This window comes from Pan troglodytes, chromosome 13 (genome assembly GCF_028858775.2).
Source record: "Pan troglodytes isolate AG18354 chromosome 13, NHGRI_mPanTro3-v2.0_pri, whole genome shotgun sequence".
In the NCBI taxonomy this organism is placed as follows: Eukaryota; Metazoa; Chordata; class Mammalia; order Primates; family Hominidae; genus Pan; species Pan troglodytes.
This window is the reverse complement of record NC_072411.2, coordinates 130,921,002-130,939,229: the sequence shown is the minus strand read 5'-3', so window position 1 is coordinate 130,939,229 and position 18,228 is coordinate 130,921,002. Positions and strand designations below refer to the sequence as shown.

General features: G+C 40.3%; 2 long non-coding RNA genes across 4 annotated transcripts in view; one reads left to right on the top strand and one right to left on the bottom strand.

Annotated features, from left to right (window-relative positions):
* The window catches only part of LOC107973946 (uncharacterized), a 109,469-nt gene extending 98,861 nt beyond the window's left edge, over positions 1-10,608 (bottom strand). For both annotated transcript variants that reach the window (XR_010149911.1, XR_008546720.1), the window contains exon 1: positions 10,333-10,608. This is a non-coding gene — a long non-coding RNA (uncharacterized LOC107973946). The remainder of the gene's footprint in view (positions 1-10,332) is intronic.
* A 4,677-nt stretch (positions 10,609-15,285) lies between these two features.
* Positions 15,286-16,644, top strand: LOC134807957 (uncharacterized). Of its 2 annotated transcripts, none has more exons than XR_010149684.1 (3): positions 15,286-15,533; positions 15,668-16,400; positions 16,510-16,644. It is a non-coding gene; the product is annotated as an uncharacterized LOC134807957 (long non-coding RNA). The 2 variants fall into 2 exon arrangements; XR_010149683.1 differs by having other exon boundaries at positions 15,292-15,533; positions 16,212-16,400.
* Positions 16,645-18,228: the final 1,584 nt, after the last annotated feature.

Genomic DNA, 18,228 nt, shown 5'->3' with positions numbered 1-18,228 from the left:
GGCTGGTGTTAAGGTCTGAACTGGAGCCTCTCAGGAAATCTCTGGGAAGGTGGATGAAGCCCAGTTATGATGATCGCATGATCTGAGAATGCGTCATTCTCTGCTTTAGGCCATGCCTCATCTGGAATCACTGAAAAGACATCACCTCACACCTGCATGGCAATGAGGAAAATGATACGTCAACAACCCAATCTTAAAAAAAATTAAAAATAATAAATTAATAAGCCTTTTCTGCTTGCCCGATCCTTTTTCCACAATTAATAATTCATAGTGCCAATTCAAAAAATTAACATTGTACTTGTTATTTTTTTCATTAATCTTGTAACATTCTTGAAATATTGAAAAATGCCAACATTTCAGCATTATTATTTGGAATGAATTTCACTATAAAATGTATAATGCTGGTATTATTTATAAACAATCTGACAGTGTTATCAATATTCTCTAAGTCACTAGTTCACTATAGTTTATATCGATTAAATAATTCAAGTTGAAGACCATATGACCAGACAAAGCACATCTCATTACAGCTAGAGCCCTGATTCCTACCATTTTCTGCATTATACTACCACATAGTGGTTCCTTTTATTGTGGTACACCGACCAGGCTAATACCTCATTTGCCGTTATCAGTATTGTTATTAAAAAAAAAAATCAGTGGGACAACAGCCCAGACATTAACACGTGTCCACCATTATACAACACTGTTTATCTATATTAACAAAAGACTCATACAGTTATTTCAAAAATCATAATAAAAGAGAAAAACCCCAGTGATTTTATTAACCTTTCTGGATGAGCTCTGTTTAATAAAGCCCAACAATATTATATTTTAAGATATTTGATAAAAAATATAAAATCAGGGAGGTAGAGAGTTCATTAGAAATAATTTCTTTAAATCTGTCATTTTTACGTTTGAGAAAACTGAGGCCCAGAAAGGGAAACATATTATAAGCATTTGTTGAAGGCCTCTAAGCTTGTTGGTAAACTCACGTGAAAACCCCAGGAACTGTGACTCACACCTAGGCTTTTTCTGTAATGTGTCTCTATACATTAAGAAAACAGCCTCACTGATTTATTGGCAAGAGTGTCAGTAAGTCATGGAAATAATTGGCAAAATGAGATAAGCTCAAACATTATTTTATGGGATAAAATTAAAGGTCACCTGAAACAACGTGACATGTATACCTTGAGGTATGCTTGCCTGAAAAGCAAAAGTCTCCAGGGGCATAAACTCAGGTTAGTGCCTCAGCTCAACGTGAAGCTCATTACCATCCTATAACTTAATAAAGACATGTTTATTTTACTAAGACTAAAGAGATATCACAGTTACCATATTTTTCAGTTATATGAAAGAAAGATATTTTATAAACCTTAGGAAAAATAGAGCTAGGTCAAATTATCTTTATTCTTAACATTTAACCCCATATTGAAACAAAGGAAAGCCGCTGTTAGAACAGTTTTTACTTTTTTTCCCCTCAAATCTTTTTGTACGTTTTTATATTACAACTTCTCAATAGAAAAATCTGTTGGTTACATTTTCTTGCAGTTTGAAAATGTTTTGTGTGGTGTTAAATTATGTGAAATTGACAATTCCAAGTCATATTAAATATGCGATGTGAGTAGATACTGTACTAGAATAATTGAGAAAATATTACTATAGTTATTACTTTTCTTTAATCTGTTTAGAAAATCCTAAATTGAAAAAAAAGAAAATACATTTTTAAATGATCAGAAATACAGTTGTGTGGGACTGCTTTTATTTAAAGATTTCAAATGTATGCTTTTAGAAAGATCAAGATTGTCTTCTCCTTGTGTATAATAACTAAGTTAGAAGAGAACAGAAGGAGTGTTCTACATAAAGTGTGGCCCTGGTCATAAAACTAGGTGATAAAAATAAGAAACTCTTCATGATAGATAAATTACCTAAAGGTAAAAGGAGAAGACGGTATCAAGCATCCCTTAGGAACTGGTAAGAAATGTAAATGATCAGGCCCCATTGTAGACCTCTTGAATCAGAATTCTCATAATTGGGCCCAGAAATCTATTTAAACACCCAGGTGATTGACTTGCATGCTTAAGTTTTAGCAGCAGTGATCCAGGACCAAGACAGACCTTCCTCCTGCTTTGTCTTCAGATAACTTATTCCTAAAGAGCAAAACCTCATTGTTAACAGTGACTGTGGCAGTCATCCATTTATTGTCTCTCAATTCCAAATTCACTCTCCATTCCTTATTCTGCAGTAACCGAGATGGGCCCTGTGGATAGTTCTCCTTTGTCAGCTGGTACAATATTGTCAGTAGGCGGTGCTGCTGTATGTTTGCTCTAGGGGGAAAGGGTTTGTTTTCCTGGTTTTGGTGCACATCTCTCACTAGGTTCCTCCACCATGCCCCTTCACCAGGGCCCAGTTCCTGCAGTACAGGTTGGCCAGCATCATGTACAGCCAGCAGCTTCCCTGATACCTCCTCAGGCATCATCACAGAAGAGTGCCACCAGTACATCACCTCTCCATGAATCAATTGCCCAGGAATCCCTCAGGTAACTTTGCAATGAGTCCAGAGATGCAGCACCTTTTTGTGAACAGATGTTTCCTGGCAACCCAAAATATTAGGTTTCCCACAAGTTGCATCAGCAAAGAGACTGTGATTTCTCTCCCATCCAGTGACCATTGCACACCCTCTCCAACAAGGAATGCAATTCGCCCCTGAAGAGGTGAGAGACGTGGAGGTGGCTCCTTCCCAGGTTCTCCATCTTGGACCTAGAGGGTTGTAGCTGCTTCTAATGTTTGCTACTTCTGTATTATGTTTTTTTGTTTTTGTTTTTATTATACTTATGTTCTAGGGTACATGTGCACAACATGCAGGTTTGTTACATAGGTATACATGTGCTATGTTGGTTTGTTGCACCCATCAATTCGTCATTTACATAAGGTATTTCTCCTAATGTTATCCCTCCCCCAGCCCCCTACCTCCTGACAGGCCCCAGTGTATAATGTTCCCCACCCTGTGTCCATGTGTTCTCATTGTTCACCTCCCACCTATGAGTGAGAACATGTGGTGTTTGGTTTTCTGTCCTTGTGATAGTTTGCTTAGAATGATGGTTTCCAGCTTCATCCATGTCCCTGCAAAGGACATGAACTCATCCTTTTCTATGGCTGCATAGTATTCCATGGTGTATATGTGCCACATTTTCTTAATCCAGTCTATCATTGATGGACATTTGGGTTGGTTCCAAGTCTTTATATTGTGAATAGTGCCACAATAAACATATGTATGTATATGTCTTTATAGTAGCATGATTTATAATCCTTTCAGTATATACCCAGTAATGGGATTGCTGGGTCAAATGGTATTTCTGGTTCTAGATCCTTGAGGAATCGCCACACTGTCTTCCAGAATGGTTGAAATAATTTACACTGTCACCAACAGTGTAAAAGTGTTCCTATTTCTCCACATCCTCTCCAGCACCTGTTGTTTCCTGACTTTTTAATGATCACCATTCTAACTGGCATGAGATGGTATCTCACTGCGGTTTTGATTTGCATTTCTCTAACGACCAGTGATGATGAGTATTTTTTCATATGTCTGTTGCCTGCATAAATGTCCTCTTTTGAGAAGTGTCTGTTCATATCCTTTGTCCACTTTTTGATGGAGTTGTTTGTTTTTTCCTTGTAAATTTGTTTAAGTTCTTTGTAGATTCTGGATATTAGCCCTTGGTCAGATTGGTAGATTGCAAAGATTTTCTCCCATTCTGTAGGTTGCCTATTCACTCTGATGATAGTTTCTTTTACTGTGCAGAAGCTCTTTAGTTTAATTAGATCCCATTTGTCTATTTTGGCTTTTGTTGCCAGTGCTTTTTGTGTTTTAGTCATGAAGTCTTTGCCCATGCCTATCTTCTGAATGGTATTGCCTCGGTTTTCTTCTAGGGTTTTTGTGGTGTTAGGTCTTACATTTAAGTCCTTAATTCATCTTGAGTTAAGTTTTGTATATGGTGTAAGGAAGGGATCCAGTTTCAGCTTTCTACATATGGCTAGCCAGTTTTCCCAGCACCATTTATTAAATAGGGAATCCTTTCCCCATTTCTTGTTTTTGTCAGGTTTGTCAATGATCAGATGGTTGTAGATGTGTGGTGTTATTTCTGAGGCCTCTGTTCTATTCCTTTAGTCTATATATCATTTTGGTACCAGTACCATGCTGTTTTGATTACTGTAGCCTTGTAGTATAGTTTGAAGTCAGGTAGCGTGATGCCTCCAGCTTTATTCTTTGTGCTTAGGATTGTCTTGGGTATGTGGGCTCTTTTTTGGTTCCATATGAACTTTAAAGTAGTTTTTTCCAATTCTGTGAAGAAAGTCATTGGTAGCTTGATGGGGATAGCATTGAGTCTATAAATTACCTTGGGCAGTATGGCCATTTTCACGATATTGATTCTTCCTATCCATGAGCATGGAATGTTCTTCCATTTGTTTGTGTCCTTTTTTATTTCATTGAGCAGTGGTTTGTAGTTCTCCTTGAAGAGGTCCTTCACATCCCTTGTAAGTTGGATCTCCCAGCAGAAACCCTACAAACCAGAAGAGAGTTGGGGCCAACATTCAACATTCTTAAAGAAAAGACTAAACATACTAATCAACCCAGAATCTCATATACAGCCAAACTAAGCTTCATAAGTGAAGGAGAAATAAAATCCTTTAGAGTCAAGCAAATGCTGAGAGATTTTGTCACCACCAAGCCTGCTGAACAGAAGCACTGTTCAGTGCTTCTGAAGGAAGCACTAAACATGGAAAGGAACAACCGGTACCAGCCACTGCAAAAATATGCCAAATAGTAAAGACCATTGACGCTATGAAGAAACCACATCAATTAATGGTCAAAATAACCAGCTAACATCATAATGACAGGATCAAATTCAAACATAACAATATTAGCCTTAAATGTAAATGGGCTAAATGCCCCAATTAAAAGACACAGACTGGCAAATTGGGTAAAGAGTCAAGACCCATCGGTGTGCTGTATTCAGGAAACCCATCTCACATACAAAGACTCACATAGGGTCAAAATAAAGGGATGGAGGAAGATCTACCAAGCAAATAGAAAGCTAAAAGAAAGCAGGGGTTGCAATCCTAGTCTCTGATAAAACAGACTTTAAACCAACAAAGATCAAAAGAGACAAAGAAGGCCACTACATAATGGTAAAGGGATCAATTCAACAAGAAGAGCTAACTATCCTAAATATATATGCACCCATTACAGGAGCACCCAGATTTGTAAAGCAAGTCCTCAGGGACCTACCAAGACACTTAGACTCCCACACAATAATAATGGGAGACTTTAACAACCCACTGTCAATATTAGACAGATCAACAAGACAGAAGGTTAACAAGGATACCCAGGGATTGAACTCAGCTCTGCACCAAGTGGACCTAATAGATATCTACAGAACTCTACACTCCAAATCAACAGAATATAAGTTTTTCTCAGCATCATATTGCACTTATTCTAAAATTGACCAAATAATTGGTAGTAAAACACTCCTCAGCAAATGTAAAAGAACAGAAATCACAACAAACTGTCTCTCAGACCATAGTGCAATCAAATTAGAACTCAGGATTAACAAACTCACTCAAAGCATGCAACTACATGGAAATTGAACAACCAGCTAATGAATGACTACTGGGTAAATAATGAAATGAAGGCAGAAATAAAGATGCTCTTTGAAGCCAGTGAGAACAAAGACGCAACATACCAGAATCTCTGGGACACATTTAAAGGAGTGTGTAGATGGAAATTTATAGCACTAAATACCCAAAAAAGAAAGCAGGAAAGATCTAAAATAGACTCCCTAATATCACAATTAAAAGTACTAGAGAAGCAAGAACAAACAAATTCAAAAGCTAGCAGAAGGCAAGAAATAACTATGATCAGAGCAGAACTGAAGGAGATAGAGACACAAAAAAACCCTTCAAAAAAACCAATGAATCCAGGAGCTGGTTTTTGAAACAGTCAACAAAATAAATAGACTGCTAGCAAGAATAATAAAGAAGAAAAGAGAGAAGAATCAAATAGACGCAATAAAAAATGATAAAGGGGATATTACCACTGATCCCACAGGAATACAAACTACCATCAGAGAATACTATAAACACCTCTACACAAATATACTAGAAAATCTAGAAGAAATGGATAAATTCCTTGACACATACACCCTCCCAAGACTAAACCAGGAAGAAGTTGAATCTGTGAATAGACCAATAACAGGTTCTGAAATTTAGGCAATAATTAATAGCCTACCAACAAAAAAATGTCCAGGACCAAATGGATTCACAACTGAATTCTACCAGAGGTACAATGAGGAGCTGGTACCATTCTTTCTGAAACTATTCCAATCGATAGAAAAAGAGGGAATCCTCCCTAACTCATTTTATGAGGCCAGCATCATCCTGATACCAAAGCCTGGCAGAGACACAACAAAAAAAAGAGAATTTTAGGCCAATATTCCTGATGAACATTGATGCTAAAATCCTCAATAAAATACTGGCAAATCCAATCCAGCAGCACATCAAAAAGCTTATCCACCATGATCAAGTTGGCATCATCCCTGGGATGCAAGGTTGGTTCAACATACACAAATAAATAAAAGTAATCCATTGCATAAACAGAACCAATGACAAAAACCACATGATTATCTCAATAGATGCCTTCAGCAAAATTCAGCAGCGCTTCATGCTAAAACCTCTCAATAAACTAGGTGTTGATGGGACATATCTCAAAATAATAAGAGCTATTTATGACAAACCCACAGCCAATACCATACTGAATGGGCAAAAACTGGAAGCATTCCCTTTGAAAACTGGCACAAGACAAGGATGCCCTCTCTCACCACTCCTATTCAACATAGTGTTGGAAGTTCTAGCTAGGGCAGTCAGGCAAGAGAAAGAAATAAAGGGTATTCAATCAGGAAAAGAGGAAGTCAAATTGTCTCTGTCTGCAGATGACATGATTGTATATTTAGAAAACCCCATCGTCTCAGCCCAAAATCTCCTTAAGCTGATAAGCAACTTTGGCAAAGTCTCAGGATACAAAATCAATGTGCAAAAATCACAAGCATTCTTATACACCAATAACAGACAAACAGAGAGCCAAATCACGAGTGAACTCCCATTCACAATTACTTCAAAGAAAATAAAATACCTAGGAATCCAAGCTACTTCTGTATTCTTAAGAGTTCTCTCTACTTCTCTCTAGCCAATTCTTCAATACTCCAATCCCCCGTTTTAGTTCTTAATTCTTTGCATTAAACTTTCTTTGCTCAACTTATTGTGTGGTTTCTGTCTCTCTAACTCGACTGACCCTGAATGATATGTTTAGCTTTTTCAGTAGGTTGTGTTTTAGATTATAGGATCAATTCACAGATACTATCAAGACACAACTCGTGGAAAGCCTAAACACATCTAAATTACATCATTATTTAGGTAGATGAGAAATTTGAATTTTTTATAAAGAAAAAACCCTTGAAAGGCTGTGAATCTTGAGCAGCTTTTCACAGCATTCAGAGCTATCCATGCTGAACCCCTCTTTGCACCTAGCAGTAAAGTAATAACTTACAGGTGTTTAGTGTTTTATAGTTTTCAAGAATTTTATTAATGGTACTGCTTTAAGTTTATTTCTACAGTAAGAATTACATTCTAAAATCACATAATAAATAGAACGTGCTCCAGGTGACGAAATGACAGATTACGATCTAGAAGAGTATTGGGCTCCAAATACTGCTTATTTCTGTCTTCAGAGTAAAACCCTGACGATCGGATGGCCCCAAAGAGCTCAGTAGGAGTGAGCCGCAGTGATTCCCTCTGCCCTGGACAGAGCTTCTCTGCCTTGGGGCTCTCACTGCAGCTTGGGCTTCTTTCTGTCCCCTCACACTTAATCATCCAGAGTAGCAGGTCCTCCCCTGGGAACATAAGCCACAGGCCCAAATGACTTAAGACCTGAGGAGTACAGTCACCCCAAAGGGAAGGTCAGAGGCCTGCTGGACATCCTTGTATATCTTATTGTAGTATATGTTCTGGGATTTTAAAGCAAGCAATGCGAATATACTTGAATAGATAAGAGTACAAAATAACTACAGGAAAGAACAATAGGAACTCATTAAAAAGAATGCAGTGGAACCAATAGATATGAAAGGTATTCAAATTTTAGAATGAAACTTCCCGTAAGTTGATACTGCTGACAATCAAATAACTCAACAGAAAGACTGGAGTGAGAGACTCTCCTAGAAAGAGTCCACAGAGATTCAGAAACAAGAACAATAAATTGATAGATATGGAGAAGAGAAGTACCAGAATCCAGATAAAATGGGATCTAGACGGAAAAGAAAAAAAGAACGGCATAAGGAAGATATTTGAATAAGTAATAAATATAAATTCTCCAGAAACAAAGAAAACTGAAAGGTCTTATATTGACGACACCACAGGGTGTCAAACGAAAAAGAAAAAGAAAACTGACATGGACAAGCGGGATAGTGAAACTTCAGAATATCTAAGACAGAGAGAAAAATAGTAGATCATATAATAACAAAAAAGGAATCAAAATGATATCAGACTTGTCAATAGCAATACTGGATGCATGAAGAAATTAATTTCTTAAGGGTATTGAAGGTAAAGAAACTGACCTTTTAATTTTATATCCTATCGAATGGACATTGAACTGTAAGAGATTATCATTAAATTTTACTAAGAATATTTTCAAGCATAACAGGATTCATTTAACAAAGACCTGCAATAAAAATACTCCTGAATCATAAACAAGGATATGAAGCCAGGGAGAGGCTATAGAAAGTAATGTATTCTCCTGTGAGAGAAGAAAAAAAAAAAAACACTAAAGAAATGGGAAATTATTTCCAGAACACCATCAAAGTAAAATCCTAGAAAAAAATTAGTTTTATGCTATCCTTCTCCAGAGTTCATTTGATATTTCCTCTAACCTCAGCCCAAATCTCAGATGATGTTCTGTACCCAGTGGGGTGACCAAAACTCTTATTCCTAAGGGATCTGGGCCCTTTGGGATGCTTGCTACAGGGGGGTTGCTATAAACTTCTATTAACTTTTACATTAATAGTAAGAGGCATTCAAAGGGTTCCCTCCTTGCATCCCTCCTTGCATCCATGTTGTAGTAAAGCCCTGTCTCCTTGATAATCAGGAGCAGTCTCAGTCCAGCCCACACAGCAAGTCCCTTTAGTTATTCATCCAGAATAAAGGCCAGAAGGACGCTGGCCTTAACTCTGGTTCCTTGGCGGTAGTGATTGCGCCCGAGGGTGGGGGAATGCATTCTTCCTTTACATTGCTTTTGCCAGAGGGTGTGCAGGAGGTCAAGTGTCACAGTACGGGGCCTCTGTTTGTGGCCAGGGTTTCTTCATGAGTCTCCTTATTCCTCAGGGCTGGTTGTACCAGGTGAGATCTAGTCTTCCGGTGGGGGAGCATGGCTGGTGGGCACCCCCTGTGCATGTGAGCTGTGTCCCTCTGCTGTGTCTCCCCAGCTAGGACGGCCTAGATGATGAAAGAAAGGCCTGTCTCTTGCAGATGAAGCTCATCTTCGTGATTGCTAATCACATTTCCTGCGGGCTCACCATGTGTCAGGCAGCTTTGCAAGGTGCTTTTGTCTAATTCAGCCTCACAGGCACATTCTCAGGAAAGCGTTGTGTCCTTCTTTGCTGATGAGGAAGAGTCCAATGGGATGAAGTCGTCTCTTCCAAGGTCATGGAGCTAGGAAGGGGTGGAGCTGTCACCCAAATCAGGGCCTCAGTTTCTATCTGGAAGACTGTGCTAGGTGACATCGCTGCAGCAGTGTTTCTCAACCAAGGGCAATTCTGTCTCCTAGGGGACACTGGGCAATGTCTGAGACATTTTTGGCTGTCACATTTGGGGGTGCTACTGGCATCTGGCAGGTAGAGGCTAGATCCTGCTGACCATCCTACAAAGCATGGGGCGGTCTGCCCTTCCCCTCCCCCAAACAGTTTACCCAGCCAGCATCAACAGTGTGGAGGCTCAACAACCCTGCTAGAGAGGTCTCGTGTCCCCTGCTCTCCACATCCCCGGCCTCTGCCCCGTCCTGGTCCTCGCCTTCTCTCATTAAGATGGTGCTGCGGGTTCTTCATGGATTTCCCACCAGCACTGGGTCCCCTGCCTGTCTTTTCTCCACCCAGAAACTCACCTAATTTTCACAAAACACAAACTGGATTTTATCTTTCCCAGCTTAAAACACTTGCAGGATTCCCCATTCCTTTGAAATAGAACGGCACTCTTCATCCTGGCACACAGGCTTGGCACTCCAGGGCCCCTGCTTACCTGTATTGTGGCCTCATCTCTCATCACTGCCCTTTCTGGGGTCTCTTTCAGCAAAATCAAGCTTATGACAGTCAAGCGAGCCTCTTCTCGCCTTCCGTCCTGGATCTCAGGGTCTCTACTTTCCAGTCCATTCTTCCTTCACACCTAAAGGGATCTTCTCCCCCTCTTCCTGGACTACTTGTAGATTTCAGGGGTTAGGATGGCTTCGTCTGTCGTCAGTTAGTTCCAACCCTAACGGACTTGTTGACCTTAGACAAGGCATTTAATCGAGTTGTGCCTCACTTTTTCTTTTTCCATCTGACAAATTTGGGATAACAAATGTGTTCATGTCATGGGGCTTTTGTGAGAGTGCAGAGAGATCGTGCCTATAGAACACTCAGCACGGTCTCTGGTATATTATAAATCTAGGCAAAAAGTAGCAATACGTTATTTTTAATGTGGTTAGTATTATTCTAAGGCTATCACTTATTCAGAGAGCTGGGCTTTAGGACAATTCTGCGATTTGGCACCAGCGTTGCCATAAATCCCGAGCCTCCCCACTCAGGAGATCAGGCAGGAGCAGATGAAGGGAGGGGCCTCCAGGAGGCAGGAATGGGCGTGATAAATGGGCCGGGGTCTCCCTCTAGTGGCAGCAAGGTGGAAATGATGGAGGAAGGCGCCTTTGTTCTTAGTGGTCTATGAACGTGACCACACAGGATCTACCCCAGGCCAGGGTCTCTGGGGAGCTCCTAGACTACCGGAAAATAATGGTGAAATATAGTTATAGGACTTTCACTGTGGTAGGTAAAGCCTGCAAGCTCCTCCCAACTCCCCACTGCCTGGCCATTATTTATTCATTCATTTAAGGCTGAGTTAAGCCTCCATGTCTCCCTCCCATTTTTACTTTCCCAGGATGAATTAGGTACATCTCCACTGTGTTCCCAAAGACGCTGAGGATGCAGTTATTGGAGTCGGTGCGCATTTACAGACTCCTCCCCTTGGTGAAGGTTTTGTCCCAGACTCTGGTGACAAAGCATTGTCCTCTCAGACTCAGTGGAAGAGGGAGACAGACACATACCAGGGATCGACAGCTGGAGTGTCAGGCTGTGACAGGGTAAGCCCAGGGATCGGGGGAGCCGAGAGAAGGCATCAGGACACCCATAGCATGGCGAGGGGTGCAGAGGAGCAGGAAGGCCTTTACGGAAGAAGCTACATTGGAGCTATAAGATGAGGAGGAACTGGCGAGTAAAGAAGGAATTTGCAGTATAAATGGATACAGAGATAAAGGGGTGACCCGACACCCAAGAAGAAGCATATGGCTTCACCAGAGATTGTGAGGCATCTGAGATGATGCAATGCAGTCAGATTGTTTAGCAAATGCACAGAGCCTAAGATGATGAGTTGAGTGTCTGGACTTTCAACCCATGCTGTGTCACAACAGGCTTCACTCAAATGAGCTGTGGTTGCCTCTTTTTGGAAACTCTTCCTTCCTTCAGAGCTATCCATGTGTACACAGTCATGCGCCACATACTATGTTTCAGTCAACAGCAGACTGCTTATCTAATTACTGTGCCTTTTCTGCGTTTAGATTCACAAATACTCTTGTGTTACAATTGCCTACAACATTCACTACACTAACCTGCTATACAGGTTTAAAGTCTAAGAGCAATGGCTACACCATATAGCCTGGGTGTGTAGTAGGCTATAAAATCTAGGTTTGTGTAAGTACACCCTACAATAATCACACAACAAAATTGCCTGATGACACAGTTCTCAGAATGTGGATTCCTGTTGTTAAGTGACACACAATTGTGCCGGGGGGGAAGATCATTCCAGGCAGAGTGTAAAACAAAAACAAATGCAGAAGGCTGGGAGTGGGCTTGGCTTCATCAAGGAACAGCAAGGAAACCAGTGTTGCTGCTGCTACCAGGGTTTTCACTCCTATACAGAGAAGCATCTTTGGGGTCTCCTAACTCCCACTTCATTGTTGTTTCAAGGATAATGATTGAATCTATGAGACGATGCAAGACAAATTACTCTGAAGGCCAAGCCAACAGCAAAGAGTAAATCCTACAGTTACTGTTAGGACACAATAATAATGAGAACATTTACAAGGGGAGAATACTCGTTTGTTTGCTTGTTTTTAATGAGATTTTTAATTTCTCTGGGTCTCTGACTCTGGACACTAGATCACTGCTAAAGTGTGATGCCTGCAGTTCCTCAGGGTGTGGGTGCCTAAAAGACAGAGGCAGAGAGAGAACCACCGTCACTCTATAGCACACACTACTGGAAAAAGGGGAACCCTTGGAAACATTTTCTGATGTCAGGTTTCCAAGCGAAGGGACCCTGTTTTCTTCACCTCTGTAGATGATATATAGTTGGCTACTGTTCTGTTATCCACTCTGACAATCTCTGTGTTTTCATTGGTGCATATAAAGCACTTATATTCAAAGTGATTGTTTATATAGTTAGATTAGTATCTATCTTATTTGTTACTATTTTCTATTTGTTGCCCTTCCTTGTCCTGCATTGCTTTTTTTTTTTTTTTCTTTTTCTCTTTTTTCTTTTAGAGACAGGGCTTTCCTATGTTGGCCAGACTGGTCTCAAACTTCAGGCCTCAAGTGATTTGCCTGGTTTGGCTCCCCAAAGTGCTAGGTTTACAGGTGTGAGCCACTACACCCAGCTGCATTCCTATTTTTGTCTTCCACTCTTTCTGCCTTTCATGTTTTTTATTTGTTTGTTTGTTTTTGCGGAGTCTTGCTCTGTTGCCCAGGCTGTGCAGTGGTGCAATCTCGGCTCACTGCAACCTCCGTCTCCCAGGTTCAAGTGATTCTCCTGCCTCAGCCTCCTGAGTAGCTGGGATTACAGGCACGCGCCACCATGCCTGGCTAATTTTTGTATTTTTTGTAGAGACGGGGTTTTGCGATGTTGCTCAGGCTGGTCTTAAACTCCTGACCTCATGATCCACCCCTCTTGGCCTCCCAAAGTGCTGGGATTATAGGCATGAGCCACCATGCCTGGCCCATGATTTTGAATTGAGTATTTTGTATAATGCTTTTTTTGTCCCCTTTCTTATCAGTTAAAATTCCTTTTTCACTTTTTTTAGTGGCTATCCTAAAGTTTGCAATATACATTTACAACTAATCCAAGTCTGGTTTCAAATGTCACCCAGTTCCTCCCTCTTGTCTCTTGATTCATCTATGTTATTGATTTCATTCATACACACGCATATGTTAAGTATAAAATACATATAAGACATATACATAAGCACATGTAATTGAATTCATCATTGATGTGATGATTTTGAACAAATTGTTTTCTGTTAAATCAGGTAAGAATAAAAAAAGTATTTATTTTACCTTCAATTATTTCTTCCTCAATGTTCTTCCTTTCTTATGTAGATCTGAGTTTCTGACATATTATTTTCCTCTCTCTAAGGAACTTCTTTTGACTTTTTTTGTAAGGAAGGTCTACTGGCAACAAATTTCTTCAATTTTTGTTTGTTGAAGAAAGCATTTTTTTTCCTTTTCAGTTTTGAAAGATAATTTCACAAGGTATAGAATTTTAGGTTGGCATTTTGTTTGTTTGTTTTTCCTCAACTCTTTAAATATTTTACTCCACTCTCTCCCTGCTTGTATTGTTTCTGAGAAGTAATATGGAATTCTTACCTTTGCTCCTTGATAGTTAATGTGTCTGTTTCCTCTGGCTTCTTTTGGGACTTTATTTTTATTTTCTGTAGTTTGAAAATAATATGCCTAGGTAAAGGGTGTGTGTGTGTGTGTGTGTGTGTGTGTGTGTTCTAATTTATCCTGCTTGGTGTTCTCTGAGTTTTTTGGACCTGTGGTTTGGTATCTGACATTAATTTTGGGAAATTCCCATCATTATTTTTTCAAATATCTTCTGTTTCTTTTCTTTTCTATATATATTTTCTATTTTTATATATTAAGGGGGTACAAGCACATTTTCTTACAAGCATATATTGCATAATGGTGAAGTGTGGTCTTTTAGTGTACCCATCACCCAAATAGTGAACATTGTATTTAATAGACGGTTTTTCAACCCTTATGCTCCTCCCTTCTTCCCACCTTTTTTAGTCTTCAGTGTCCTTTATTCCATTCTGTACGTCCATGCACACCCATTGTTTAGCTCCCAGTTATGAGAATATTTGATATTTGACTTTCTGTTCCTGAGTTATTTCACTTAGGCTAATGGCCTTCAGTCATCATACATATAGCCATTATACATATCAGTCATATACATATCAGTCATTATACATATAATGTATATACGTATAACATATATACATGTATATAATGTTTATACATATACATTACATATGTTACATATATACACATTTTTCTTTATCCAGTCCTCTGTTGATGAACACTTTTGTTGATTCCATATCTTTGCTACTGTGAATAGTGCTGTGATAAACACCCTAGTGCAGATGTCTTTTTATATAATGATTTCTTTCACTCTTTCTTCTCCTTCTGGTATGGGTATTACACATTCGTTACACCTTTTGTGGTTGTGCCACAGTTTTGAAAATTCTTTTCCGGTTTTTTTAACTCAGTCTCTTTTTATGTTTGCTTTACAGCTTTGAGGGTTTCTGTTGAATAACCTTCAAGCACAGGGATTCTTTCCCCAGCTTGAGAACGTCTACTTTTCCAGTGTCCAGTCTGCTAATAAGCCTGTCAGAGTCACGCTTCATTCCTCGTATGGCATTTTTTTTTAATCTCTAGCATTTCCTTTTTGGTACTTTCTTAGGATTTCCATCTCTCTGCTCACGTTGCCTGTCTGTTTTTGCATACTGTCCACTTTATCCACTACAGCCCTCAGCATAATCATCATAATTGTTTTAAATTACCAGTTTGATAACTCCAATGTTCCTGCCATATTTAACTCCAGTTCTGATATTTGGTCTATTTCCTCAAGCTGAGTTTGTTTGTTTATTTGCCTTTGAGGATGGCTTGTACTATTTTCTTGCTAGCTGCACATGATGTAGCGGGCAAAACAAACTGCAGTAAATAGGCCCTTATTAAGGCAACGGTAATGTATGGGAGGAGGGGGAGTCTCCTATCATCCTATTATTAGGTGTCAGTCTTTTGCTGAGCCTGTGTTTCTGAACTGTGACCTCACAAGAGCTTCTCAGTCCCCTAATCTTTGGTGGGACAGGATGGCTAAAGTGGACTGAAGTTGAGTATTTCCCATCCGGGGCCCAGGTCAGTTAAGTTCCAGTGAAACTCCAACAGGTTAGGGTCTGGTAAAACAATTCCACTTGAGGGCAGGCCTGGTTAGGAAAAATAGAATGTTCTAGCATAGTTTAAAATGGCAACTTTCCTCCCCCAACCTACAGGAAGCATAAGGGAATTTTTCTCTCATCTTCTCTGTGAGAACCTGGTCAAGCTCCTGGAGGTAAAACCCCAAACAGTGTTGAGGGCCCTTATGACTGAGTCCCCTGGAGTGTTTAACCCTCAGATGTGTCCACACGAAGCCTCCAGCCATTCATCCATCACAGTTCAGGTTTCCCTACCCTGGCACGGGTTCTCACTGTAGTTTCTGCTCCTGTGTTTCTGCTCTAGTAAGTTGTGATTCTCTGTTTTCAACTTTTTGTTGGTCCTTCCAATTTTGGGGGCAGCAGTTTTCCCTATGATGAGTTGATTTTTCAGTTTGTTCGGCTTTCTACTTTTAGGATGGAGTGGCCACTTCTAGCTTCTTACAGAGTCATAAACCAGGAGTCCTCTACTGGATGTGCAGAGCCCAGCAAAATGTCTGGTGCATAAGGAGGCTCAATAGATTTGAACCGAACTGACCAGGGTTGAAGCAATAGGGACCCTTTTGTTAACCCAAGATGAGGCAGACAATCCAGCCATGAGTTTCCAGTTAGCATTTCTCGGCAGGGGCATCAAGGGAGCTGGTTGGTGGCACCCCTGCCTCTTTACAGAAGACTCCAAATGCAGCCGCACCCTTGGCCATCACCAAGCTGTGCAGCTGGAGGTCGAAGCCTGGAATTCTTGCCACGCTGGGTCCTCACCTACATCCTCGCAGCCCCAGTGGGTTCAGCTCTCAACTTGTTCCAGTCCCCACTGGTAACCACCAACACATGCCTCAAGAAGAGGTGGCTTATTTAGTTTGGTGGTAAATGAAATTGGTTTCTTAGCTTCCTTTCTTTTTCCTCGCTTCTCTCCTCTCCCTCAGGAAACCTGAGAATTCAGTGATGTATTGGAGAAAACAAGTGCCTGCAAACTGTTTGCAGATATGTGGTCTTTGGTCTGAGCTACCATAGAAAAGCTTCCCGCAACCAAATGAATTACAGACACTCAGCAAAAGAAACTCTTTGCAAATGTGATTATTATAAGTGCCAGATCGAGTTCACACACTCACTTCTGGAATGACTGACAAATGTCATGACACAGGTTTTGGGTATTTTTTTTTATTACAGAATCATACATTTATATAGTAATGCGTTCATTTTTCCCTTCGAGTTGTTCATCTTGGATGCTGACATTTATTGGGTGATCCCACTAACATGTGGAGTAATGGAAAGATCTGGAGGCTTCACCACCCTCATGTTGTTTGCTGTTCACTAACCATGAGCAGGTGCTTGAACCTCAAGCACTCACTCTCCTCACTTTATCTTGTCTGAAAAATTGGCATAATAGGCCCTCTCCTAACTTCTTCCCAAGGTAATATTAAGGATCTATGTGGACATAAGAATTTTTTTTTTTTTTTGAAGTGGAGTCTTTGTCGGTTGCCCAGGCTGGAGTGCAGTGGCTCAATCTTGGCTCACTGCAACCTTCACCTCCTGGGTTCAAGCAATTCTCCTGCCTCAGCCTCCTGAGTAGCTGGGACTGCAGGCACCCACCACCATGCCCGGCTAATTTTTGTTGTATTTTTAGTAGAGCTGGGGCTTCACCGTGTTGGCCAGGCTGATCTTGAACTCCTGACATCAAGTGATCCACCCACCTCAGCCTCTGAAAGTGCTGGGATTGCAGATGTGAGGCACCTTGCCCGGCCTGAAAACATGTTATCAAATAAGATTAAAGTTTTAAATTTGTGAAATGAAATACTATTGTCAAATATTTCTCTAGCCTTTCTGCATTGTTTAGTTTAAATCTTTCTTGACTTTAGACTTTTGGTCATATTTTCATCATTCATTAGTGCCCCAGTGTTTAATTAAACAAATAAATCAAGGAAAACAAAACAAGTTTCCACAGATCTTTTGAAGACTATATTAATTTTAAGTTGTATTTATAATTCACAGTTTAAGTTATACCATTAATGATAAAGCTAAATTTTCTTTAGATTATTTCCTTTCTTAACCTTGATCATCTATTGGAATGTAAATAATATTGAAGCTAGCTTTGAAATCCGGGCACCAAAATTAGCCAAAATGCAATGTCAGAGCATTTCCCCCTATTTTCTAAAGATAAGAACTTGTGGGCTCACCAGGTCTAGGAAGATGGGTGGAGAACCCCTTCTCTCACACATGCTATCCAGACATCTCTATTCTAATCTGGTGTCAGGACACCCACAGAATGGTCCCCTCTGAGAAAAGCACTCGAGCAGGCCCTTCTAGTAATAGGGCTTCCAAGACCACCTCCCTGGTCTCCAGCCCTCACCCTCACACACTTTCTCTTTCCTGGTCCTGTCACCTCATGGGGCAGAGCCAGCCCAAGACCTAAGTTTCTGTTTCTGGGGAAACTCTCAGCCCCACGACCTTGCACTACTTCAGAGTAACCACTACCCTCTTCAACTTCTAAAGACATATGACTCCCAAACTACCTCTCTTCCCTTTAATGACACCTATCCCATTGTATGGCCCAAAATACCCTAAACTAAGGTCTGAGCAGGTTTTAAAAACAAAAACAAAAGGAAGCATTACTTGTTAGGAAGCAACTCTTACAGAAGGGGGCT